The sequence below is a fragment of the Phyllostomus discolor genome, chromosome 4 (assembly GCF_004126475.2).
Source record: "Phyllostomus discolor isolate MPI-MPIP mPhyDis1 chromosome 4, mPhyDis1.pri.v3, whole genome shotgun sequence".
NCBI lineage: Eukaryota > Metazoa > Chordata > Mammalia > Chiroptera > Phyllostomidae > Phyllostomus > Phyllostomus discolor.
The window spans coordinates 88,668,512-88,678,215 of record NC_040906.2 but is presented as its reverse complement, the minus strand read 5'-3'; the positions used below and the strand labels follow the sequence as shown (position 1 = coordinate 88,678,215).

General features: G+C 45.9%; 1 long non-coding RNA gene across 1 annotated transcript; it reads right to left on the bottom strand.

Annotated features, from left to right (window-relative positions):
* Positions 1–7,729: 7,729 nt before the first annotated feature.
* On the bottom strand, positions 7,730–9,118 carry LOC118499884. Its single transcript, XR_004902428.1, has 2 exons — positions 8,956–9,118; positions 7,730–7,990 (listed from the first exon to the last, which is right to left on the bottom strand). It is a non-coding gene; the product is annotated as an uncharacterized LOC118499884 (long non-coding RNA).
* Positions 9,119–9,704: the final 586 nt, after the last annotated feature.

The following is a 9,704-nucleotide window of genomic DNA, read 5'->3' as shown; positions in this document are numbered from 1 at the left end:
TAACACTATGTCTCTGCGTTCCTCTGAGCCCCAGCTCCCTACCATAAAGTGCAAAATAGTGCCCACATCCTCACTTGCTAGGGGATGATATGTAATCATTTATGCCAGGGGCCAGGAAAGGGGTTGGTATTGAGCAAACATTAAGTTTCTTTCATTGTCCCCCTCAGGAAGGAAACTTGAAGACAATACACATAACAAAATATCATTGCTCCCCAAGAGGGTGGAGACATTGGGATTCTAGTGAGGCTCTGATTAAAGCCAATAGTGAACCTGCCGGGAAAGGTAAAAGGGGTAATAATTATAGCTAATACTTACCAAATACCTAGGAGTGCCTATTCTGTACTAAGTTTCCGACAAAGTGCTTTATATTCTGAGCCTCCCAGGGCATATTTTGCCAATGCAAAGCTTCAGTGTGCAATAAAAAGTGAGAGAGTGTGGGATTGGATCCAAGTCTGAATGCAGTAACTACAGAAGAAAAATTCGAACCCAGCACCCCCTCATTTCCTGTGTCCCCTGCATCTTGTCATGGCTCCCAAAAAGTGCTGTTGAAACACAGAAGCTGAATTTGCCAAAGAAAAGTAGTTTGGGGTCCAGGAAGATAGCTCAGTTGTTTGGAGCATTGTCCCAGTATGCCAAGGTTGCAGGTTCACTTCCCAATCAAAGCACAAGAATCAACCAGTGAGTTAATGAATAAGTGGAACAACAAATTGTTGTTTTTCTCTCTTGCTAAAATCAATTTTAAAAAATTTAAATAGTTTGGAAGTCACCCCTGATAAGGGAAATGACAGCCTGCTGTCAATGAAACTAATGGGTTCTTGCCCCGTGGACAGTTGGTATCAGATCCTACAAGCCGCTGCCTGTTCAGGGTCCCCATGACCTCTCGGATCTCACCTCCTTTCACACTACCCTGTCTGCCCCCTTGCTGCTCTTGCCAGCCACATTCATGCCTCAGGGCTTTTGCACTTGCTATTCCTACTGCTTGAAACACGAAGAACTAGATGTGGCTTGCCCTTAAACTCATTCAAGTCTCTGCACAAAAGACACCTCTTCAAGGAGACCTTTCCTGTCCACTCTGTCTACCATTATACCCACCCCACTCTCTGTTCCCTTAACCTGCTTTTGTTGTTGTGGGGGCAGTTAATTTGTTGGTTTTTTGTTTTTGCCAGGTAGCACTCAGCATTACCTGACATTATATTGTATATTTATCTCCTTATCTATATATTTTTATTATGTATTGATTTGGGGCATATGGCCTAGTGGTTAGATACATATATACTTTACATAGTGTTCTCCTCAATATTTCCAGTACCACAACTATCACTGCACATAGTTATCACAACATCATTGACTATATTTTCTATGCTTTACTTACTTCCCCATGATTCTGTTGTAGCTACTAATTTGTGCTTCTTAGTCCCTCCACTTCTTTCACCCAGTGCCCCAACCCTCCTTCCTTCTAGCCACCACTAGTTCTCTCTCTGTATCTCTGAGTCTGTTCCAATTTTGTTTGTTCATTTATTCTGTTCTTTAGGTCCCAAACATAGGTGAAATCATATAGTATTTGTCTTTCTTTAAATGACTTATTTCTTTGAGCATAATAACCTACAGGCCCATCCATGCTGATGCAAATGGTAAGATTTCCTTCTTTTTTATGGCCAAGTAATATTGCACTGCCTAAATGTACGACAGCCTTCTTATCCACTTGTCTATTGATGGACACTTGGGTTGCTTCCATAGCATGGCGACTGTAAATAACACTGCAGTGAACATAGGGGTGCTTACATTCTTTCAAATTTGTTTCAAGTTTCTTCAGATAAATCCCCAGAACTAGAATCACTGGGTTGTAAGGCAGATCCATTTTTTATCTTTTGAGGTAACTCCATACTGATTTCCATAGTGGCTTCACCAGTCTGCATTCCCACCAACAGGTTACTAGGGTTCCCTTTTCTCCAAATCTTTGCCAGCACTTGTCATTTGTGGATTTATGAATGATGGACATTCTGACAAGGGTGAAGTGATATTTCATTGTGGTGTTAATCTGCATCTCTCTGATGATCAGTGATGTTGAGCATCTTTTTATATGTCTGTTGGCCATCTGCATGTCCTCTATGGAGAAACGTCTTTGCAGGTGCTTTGCCCGTTCTTCAAAATTGCATTGTTTGTTTGTGTGTTTGTTTTGGTGTTAAATAGTATGAGTTTTTTAATAAATCTTGGATATTAACTATTAACCCCTTTTCAGATGTATCATTAGTGAATATGTCTCTTTGATTTGTTGATGGTTTCCTCTGCTGTGCAAAATCTTTTTAGTTCAATATAGTCCCATTTACTTATTTTTTATTTTGTTTCCTTTACCTGAGAAGGTGTATCAGAAGAAAATATTGCTTCTAGAAATGTCTGAGATTTTAGTGCCTATGTTTTCTTACAGGATTTTTATGTTTTCAAGTCTTACATTTAAGTCTTTAATTCATTTAGAGTTTATTGTTGGTGTAAGAAGGTGGTCTAGTTCTTTTTTTCTTTTTTGCACAAATCTATCCAATTTTCCCAGCTTCATTTTTGAATAGACTGCTTTTACTGCATTGTATGTTCTTGCCTCCTTTGTCAAATATTAACTCACCATATAGGTGTGAATTTATTTCTGGGCTCTGTATTCTGTTCCATTGATCCATATGTCTGTTTTTATGCTAGTACCGTGCTGTTTTGATTACTATGACTTTGCAGGATGGTTTGATACCAGGTTGTGTGATACTCCCAACTTTGTTCTTCTTTCTCAATATTGCTGAGGCTACTCAGGATATTTTGTGGTTCCACATAATTTTTGAATTATTTGTTCTAGTTCCACAAAATACAACATTGGTATTTTGACAGGGATTGCATTGAATCTATAGATTGCTTTGGGTAGTATGTATATTTGAATTATGTTAATTCTTCCTGTCCATTAACACAGTATATGCTTTCACTTATTTGTATCTTCTTTGATTTTTTTCTTCAGTACCTTATAGTTTTCTGAGTACAGGTTTTTTTGTACCTTCTTGGTTAAATTTATTCCTAGGATTTTTTTTTTTGTTCACCCTTATTTTTATTTATTATTTGGCTTCCCATTACGATGTCAACCCTAGGAGGGCAAGGACTTCCTCTATACTGGTCACAACTCTATCCCTGGGTCCAAGAGCACTGCCTGCACACAGTCAGTGCTCAAAAAACAGTCACAGAACCCAAAAAAGACGTGATTACTAGGACAAAGGACAGAGCAGGAGCTCAGAAACTTAACAGTTACCCTAAAGGAGAATCCACTTAGGGTCTTGTTTTTGTTTTGAATCAGAGCTTCATTGGCCTGTCTAGTAGAATGGCCACATCCTAGCCCACTGATTCCAGGATGTTCAGCTCTTTCCTAACATGGGAAATGCTCATTACAAACATTACCCCAAAAAGGGGGTAGGAGGTGGTGATAATATTTTCAGGTAGAGACACCTGAAGCATCTAACCACTGAGACCCAAACACAGGGCTGCTTCACAGGTGTGTGGCCTGTGTAGTGGCACAGGTCCTCATTCAGAAGGGCTCCCGTGTCCAGAGGGCTCTGTGCTTAATTTAATGCTCTGTTGTTGCTATCTTGCAGCTTTTTAACAAATGGACTATATTTTCATTTGCAGTGGGCTCTGCAAATTATGTGGCCTGACCTGCCCAAAGAACTGACCAATGGTGGAATTGTAGGCTTATAGATGTTGGTTATTTGTGGAAAGATGTCCCTGTGGGTGCTGCTCACCCACACCATCCAGGCCAGCATTTGCATTGCCAGTTATAGTATTGGGGCACCTACTGTGTGTCAGGTACTGTTTTAGGTGCTGGAGAAGCATAATGGAAAAGGTTAGGCACCTGTCCCAGGAGCTGCCAGTCAAGAGGAGAGACTGGAAAGTAAAGAGAAGGGTGACACTGAACTTCAGGGGGCAGGTTGGGGGCAGAGTGAATAACAATGCAGGCCTGAAAGAGGCTCAATGCTGAGGGAGGAAGGGAGGCTGAGGGAGTGGGCAAGGCAACATGGCTGATCCTGGAACCACCAGATCTAGACCTGGCTGGGGCCTAGGTGCCTGGAGGAGCTGGAGCCAAGGGTGTTGAAGGCTTGACAGCTGTTTGTGGGTGGAAGGAGCCCTGGCCAGGATTAGACAGAGGGTGCCATAGGATGACCTCCTGTGGAAGTCTTTCTGCAGCAACTGCAGCATGTGGAGGAACAGAAAGCAAACTCCTGGAGCAGGAAAAAAAGAAATTCCTTTAAAAAGAAAAGATCTTGTCTGGTCTCCATTCCTCAAATCTCTTCTCATTTATGGAGCCATGACTAGAGCCAGCAGTCCTTATACCCAGCCAGGAGTACTTGTTACTAACGGTTTCAGAGAGCAATGAGATGCACGTAGAGGGGATCTGCTCAAAGTCACATGGTCACAGGCACACAAAGAAATGTCATTTTGGGAGCTCCCTGACCCTCGCTGAAGCCAAAGATGACCCAGTAAGGCAAGAAAGTCAGGCAAGCCACCTTCTAGGCTTGTTTGCATGGAGCGGGAGGCCTGTGTGCTCCAGCCCCAGCGGAGCACGGAGCCTGGTGGACCACTGAGAGGCACGGGCTCCGCAGGAAAAAAGCCTCCAGCTCTGGGACTCTCAACAGCTGCACGCTGGGGGCTCACGGCGCCCCACAGTGTCGCAGTGCTACTGCCCCCTCGGGCTGTGCCAAGCGGATGCGCTGCCTGCGTGTGAACAGGGCTTGTTTTCCCTTTACGCCCTCGGGCTCCGTTTTTATGAAGAACTTCCTTCTGTTGGCGCTTTGGGAATATTCATTCCTGTCTTGCAGCAGCGCGCGGGTGACAGTTGGGCTGGGAAATGTACTCTCGGCTTAATTAGGGCATCGCCAGGCAGCGCCAAGAAGCCGCCCCGCCCTTCCCTGTGGCCCTGACCCAGGACACTTCCTACCACAACCTGACCGGCTGTGGGAGAGCGTCGCTATCCCTACAGCCGCGAACGCCAGCAGTGCTCCTGCTGCCGGCCCAACGACCCCGTGTGTCTTAGCCTGCCCTCTGCCATCTCATCCATCACCCCCAAGGCCAGACTCTCACTATCCTCCACATAGGCCATCTTCTCGCACACTGTAGTTGTGACGTTGCTCTGTCTGGAATGTATCGAGCTCTCCTCCTGGCATAGATCTCTCCTGCTTCCAAACCCTTCCAGATTCCTTCTATTCCCCTCCCCCTCCTTCACTCACCTACAAATGAACAGTTCTGTCTCGCCAGTAAATGTCCTAGGCCTCCTGCTGCTCTGCCCCACCCACCTGAGTGAGGGACAGTGATGGACACCTGCTCTGCGTTTCCTGTTTCCTGTGTTCTCACCAGGGCATTCTCCGGAGCAGGGGCTCCCATGCACCCTTCACCTGTTTTTGAGGAAGCTGAAGGTAACCTAAGAGGAGGCTGGTACAGTACAGATCATACCCATCAGCCTATATGGCTCAGGGCAGGGTTAGAGGAAACAACATGTCCCAAAAGCCCAGGTGAACACTACAGAAGGCTGACTGGATTGACAGTAAATGTCAAGCCAAAAAATAAATATTGAAAATTTGACTGCATATTATGTTCAAATCCCATTATATATAAAAAAATCCTGAAAAATATTTGCAACACATATGGCAAAGGGTGAGTTTCCTTAAATGCTAAGGCAGTCCCACAGTAAGTAGGAAATCGACAAGCCCAGGGAAACCAAGCAAATAGCAACAGGCTGTCTGCAGAACGGAGCCACACATGGCTTCTAAAGAAACAAGGAGATGTGCAGCCTTACTTGTCATGACAGAAATGTGGAGGCGAAAAATGACATCTTGGTTTAAATTGGATAAACATCTTCAAGTTGTGTGGCCCTGTGGGAGAAACAGGCTGCTGGGAGGGGCTGTGCTGGCTGCACTGGAGTGTGGAAGGCCAGGGCCCCAGTGTGATTTCAGGGGATGGCTAGTCACATTTGGTGAGCTGGACAGGCAAAGCAGCATGAGTCCTGGGGTGGGTCCTCGATCAGACTCACTGCAGTCTCTGCTCCACCACTTTCCAGCTGCACGGACACAGGCAGTTTACTTACACTCTTGGAGCCTCCATTTTCTCATCTGTAAGCTGAGGTCGTGATGTGTTCCCAGGGAAGATTAAGATGTGGTCACTGGAGGGGAAGAATTGGAGTAATGCCCAGGCTGAGAGAGGGAGACAGGGCAGGAGTAGGGGCATAAGGGTCACTGTGGGACAGGGGAGAGGCATGTGAGAGTGGGAGATGCATCCTTGGGGATGTATGAATTACTTGTGAAGCAGGTACAGTCGAGGCAGGCCTGGCACCGCTGAAGGAAAGGAGTGAAGACAGAGTTGCCCTTGGAAATGACACTTTCAAGGTCATTTGGTGAAGGAAAGGAGAGAGCTTAAAGGAGAGAAAGGAGGCAGATGGGAAGGTGGTTAGGATGAGGGAGCTGAGAATATCTGGAGGCTGTGAAAATGGCCTCTGGCTCCCAAGGGCCCTGCTCTCCCAGCAGAATCTCAGAGCTGGGCTCACAACTAATTCTCCTGGATGACCATCTTTATATGACCCAACCTAGCAGGAGTCCTTGTAGGGTTGGACACACCCAAAGCCCAATAGACAGATAGGCCAAAACCCAATTGTCCAGGAATTAAATGGAGGTGGTAGCATTTGACCCAAAGCTGCATGGACAGCAAAGCCAGAGGACAAATGGTCTGAAGTGCAGGTAAAGAAGAAGTGAAAACTCTAGACAAAGACTTTTCAGGGAAACAGGAAAACAGATCCCAGGGCCACAGCTGGGAGTAAACCTAAAACATGTGCTCGAGGAATGGTGCCTGACACACAGCGGGCACTCAGCAAACATTTCTCAAATGTGTAACCTAGAGGGAAGCTAGCAAGACTTGTTAAAACAAGTAGCTCAAGCCTGAGCTAATGAGTGCAGTGAGGATACAAGGGCCAGGCGCCGGTCTGGCAGTGCAAATATGGTAGAAATGTCATTTGCAGGTCTCAGGACTGACCAGGGTAGCACCATGCTCCTGCAAGAAAGGTATCATCTTAGAAGGAAGAAGATGACTTGCTGGGGCATAGCAGCTGAACCCAGGCTCCCTGGATTCTGCAGGGCAGATATTCTTGGTGCCTTGGGCTACCTGACTTTCATGGAGCAGGGAACCCTACTAACCTTGGGTAGAGAAAGCAAAGGTCTTCATGTCTCCAGGTCTCATGGATTTGAGGGTGTGTGAGGGTGTGGAAGGTGGGGGGTAAGGGAGAAATGAGGGCAGTTTTGAGGACACCAGGAACAGGTATATGCAGAATGCACACTAATACCCCACCAATATCTGCCTTCATTCCCCAGATCACTGAGCCTTCCTGTGCAGACATAGGCCAGATCTACAGAAGCATCTGACTGGCTGCTGGCCAGACAATGGGTGGTTCCTTCTAAATCTATACCTACCTGGTCCAGTCAGCTCTAGGGCACACCACATTGGAAGTAGAAATGGGGCTGGGCAGGCAAATTACCTACCATCTGGGTTGTCCTGCCTGACTTGTGAGATAAAAGAGTACCTGGAAGTGGGATCAGCCCACCTGGGCTCCATCCATTCCTAACGAGTACTAAGAAGCCTCAGTTTCCCAAATTACGAAACAGTAATAATCATGTTTGTCACATGGCTGTTGTGAGGAGAAAATGGGATAGTAAACAGGAGAGTGTTTTAGAAATCATAAAGCTAGAGGTGAGTTGTTTTATTTCACTCTCAAGGGAGTGCATGTTCTTGAGTTTTACTTTACAGTGGACTTTTGTCTAGACCTCGGCTGATGCTGGACACAGGTCAGATCTTATACCTATGTCCACAGCCTGTGAGAGAAGATGCACAGAAGTCTTTCTGCAGAATACACTGAGCTGAACTATCTTAGCTCCAGTTGCAACTCTGCTTTCAGGGAAAGTTGGTTAGGCCGTCTGGGTCTCAGTTTCTCCACCTGCAAAATGGATTGACATAATTGCCATGCCCAATTCACGTACTGGTGGAGGATTAAATAGTTCCCCTTTCTCCCTGTTTGCCTTCTCTGCTCCTGTTTTCTCTTTCCTCTTCTTTTCTCTGGGGCTTCTGTGGATGGCAACAGCTGAGAAGGAAGGAGCCCTTCGACAAAGGGCTGCCTCCCTCCTTCAAAGTCCTCTAAAACACTGGCCATCTCTCCACACAGACCAATGACTGATAAAAATTGCACTTTGCAATCCTCTTTAAACGCTTCAAGTGTTTCAGTAACGTTTTCACAACTGGATTATGAACATTAGAGGTTGTCCTTTGTGAAAATTGCAACTATTCAAAATAAATGTCATCAGGAAACATTGCAATTACTGTTTTTTTTTTAACTTTTCTAAATTTTCCAAATTTTCTATAGTCAGTATGTCTTACTTTTATTATTTTTTTCTTTCAGTTTTATTGAGATTCTCCATGGTCAGAACGGGCACCTAGCAAAAGTTTGTTGGAGGGAACAGGCCTGAGCAGCCCTCTGCAGAGCGGGCTTCCCGGCTTGCTGGCCCCTTCCCTTCCCACTCCCAGCCTCTTGACTTCAACATGTTCCTCATCATCCTGACAGCTTCAGTTTCCATACTATGCATGTCTAGGACAAATTCTCCCTTCCAGTGGGCCGCCTAGCTCGCTACCTCCTGGACCCCTTCCCGCTGGCCCCTGGAATCCTGGGACCCAAGTAAGGAGGGGCTGCTGATCCTGAGCTCTCACCCAACCCTGCAGGCCTGGGTGTCATCTCTTGCAACAGCTGATGGTGACGCCTCCACCATTCTGGTGTCACTTTTAACACTGCACATTCACACTGCTGGCTGACTGTCTGCTCAAGGAGGCCCCAGCAGAGCCCTGTGCAGCCGCACTCCACATGTGGAGTTGTTAATCTGGCAGTTGTTCAGCAGGTTCTCTTGGCCTCACCTCAAAATGTGTTACTTCTGGAGGGAATGACACCATGGAACTACACAAGCTCACCCAAGAAGGAAAGACAGGACCTGCTTGTGCTGCATCAGCTGGGAGGGGGAGGGGAGACATTTGAGTGCCATGGCAAAGGGGCCTGGACCTCCACACAGTTCCCTAAATCAGAAGAATAAGAGGAAAAGGAAGAGGGAAATTGCGTCACTATAGCACTTACCGTTTTTTATTAAATTTCCATGCTTACCATGTTATCAAATAAAATTTCATGATGCAATGGTAAGAAACAAAAGCAGCAGACAGAGCCTGTACACAATGAGACCTCAGTTCCGTAATGTGTGCAGTAGACATTACTGCTCTTCACCCTAATCCAATTCCCCTCCACTTCCAGGCACTTGGGAGAATTTCACTTCCTCACCCCTTGACATCAGGTATGGCCATGTGAATTGCTTTGGCCAATAAATGAGAGGAAAGTAACCGCAGAACTTTAGGGTGGCAGTGTTTGATTTCTGGAGCTCTCCTCCCCAGTTCAATCTTCCCCAGCCCCTGCAGCCTTAGGAGTGTGGTTGATATGGAGGGACAGAAGATCTCAGGAGCCACCCCATATAGGCAACAGCACACCTGACTGTCAGCCACTCAGACTCTGATGAGTTGGGTCTGAATAGAAATAAACTTTTGTACTGTTAAACCACTGAGGTTTTTGTATGGTTTTCCCTGCAGCATGATCTACCCTATATTGACTGATATAACAAATA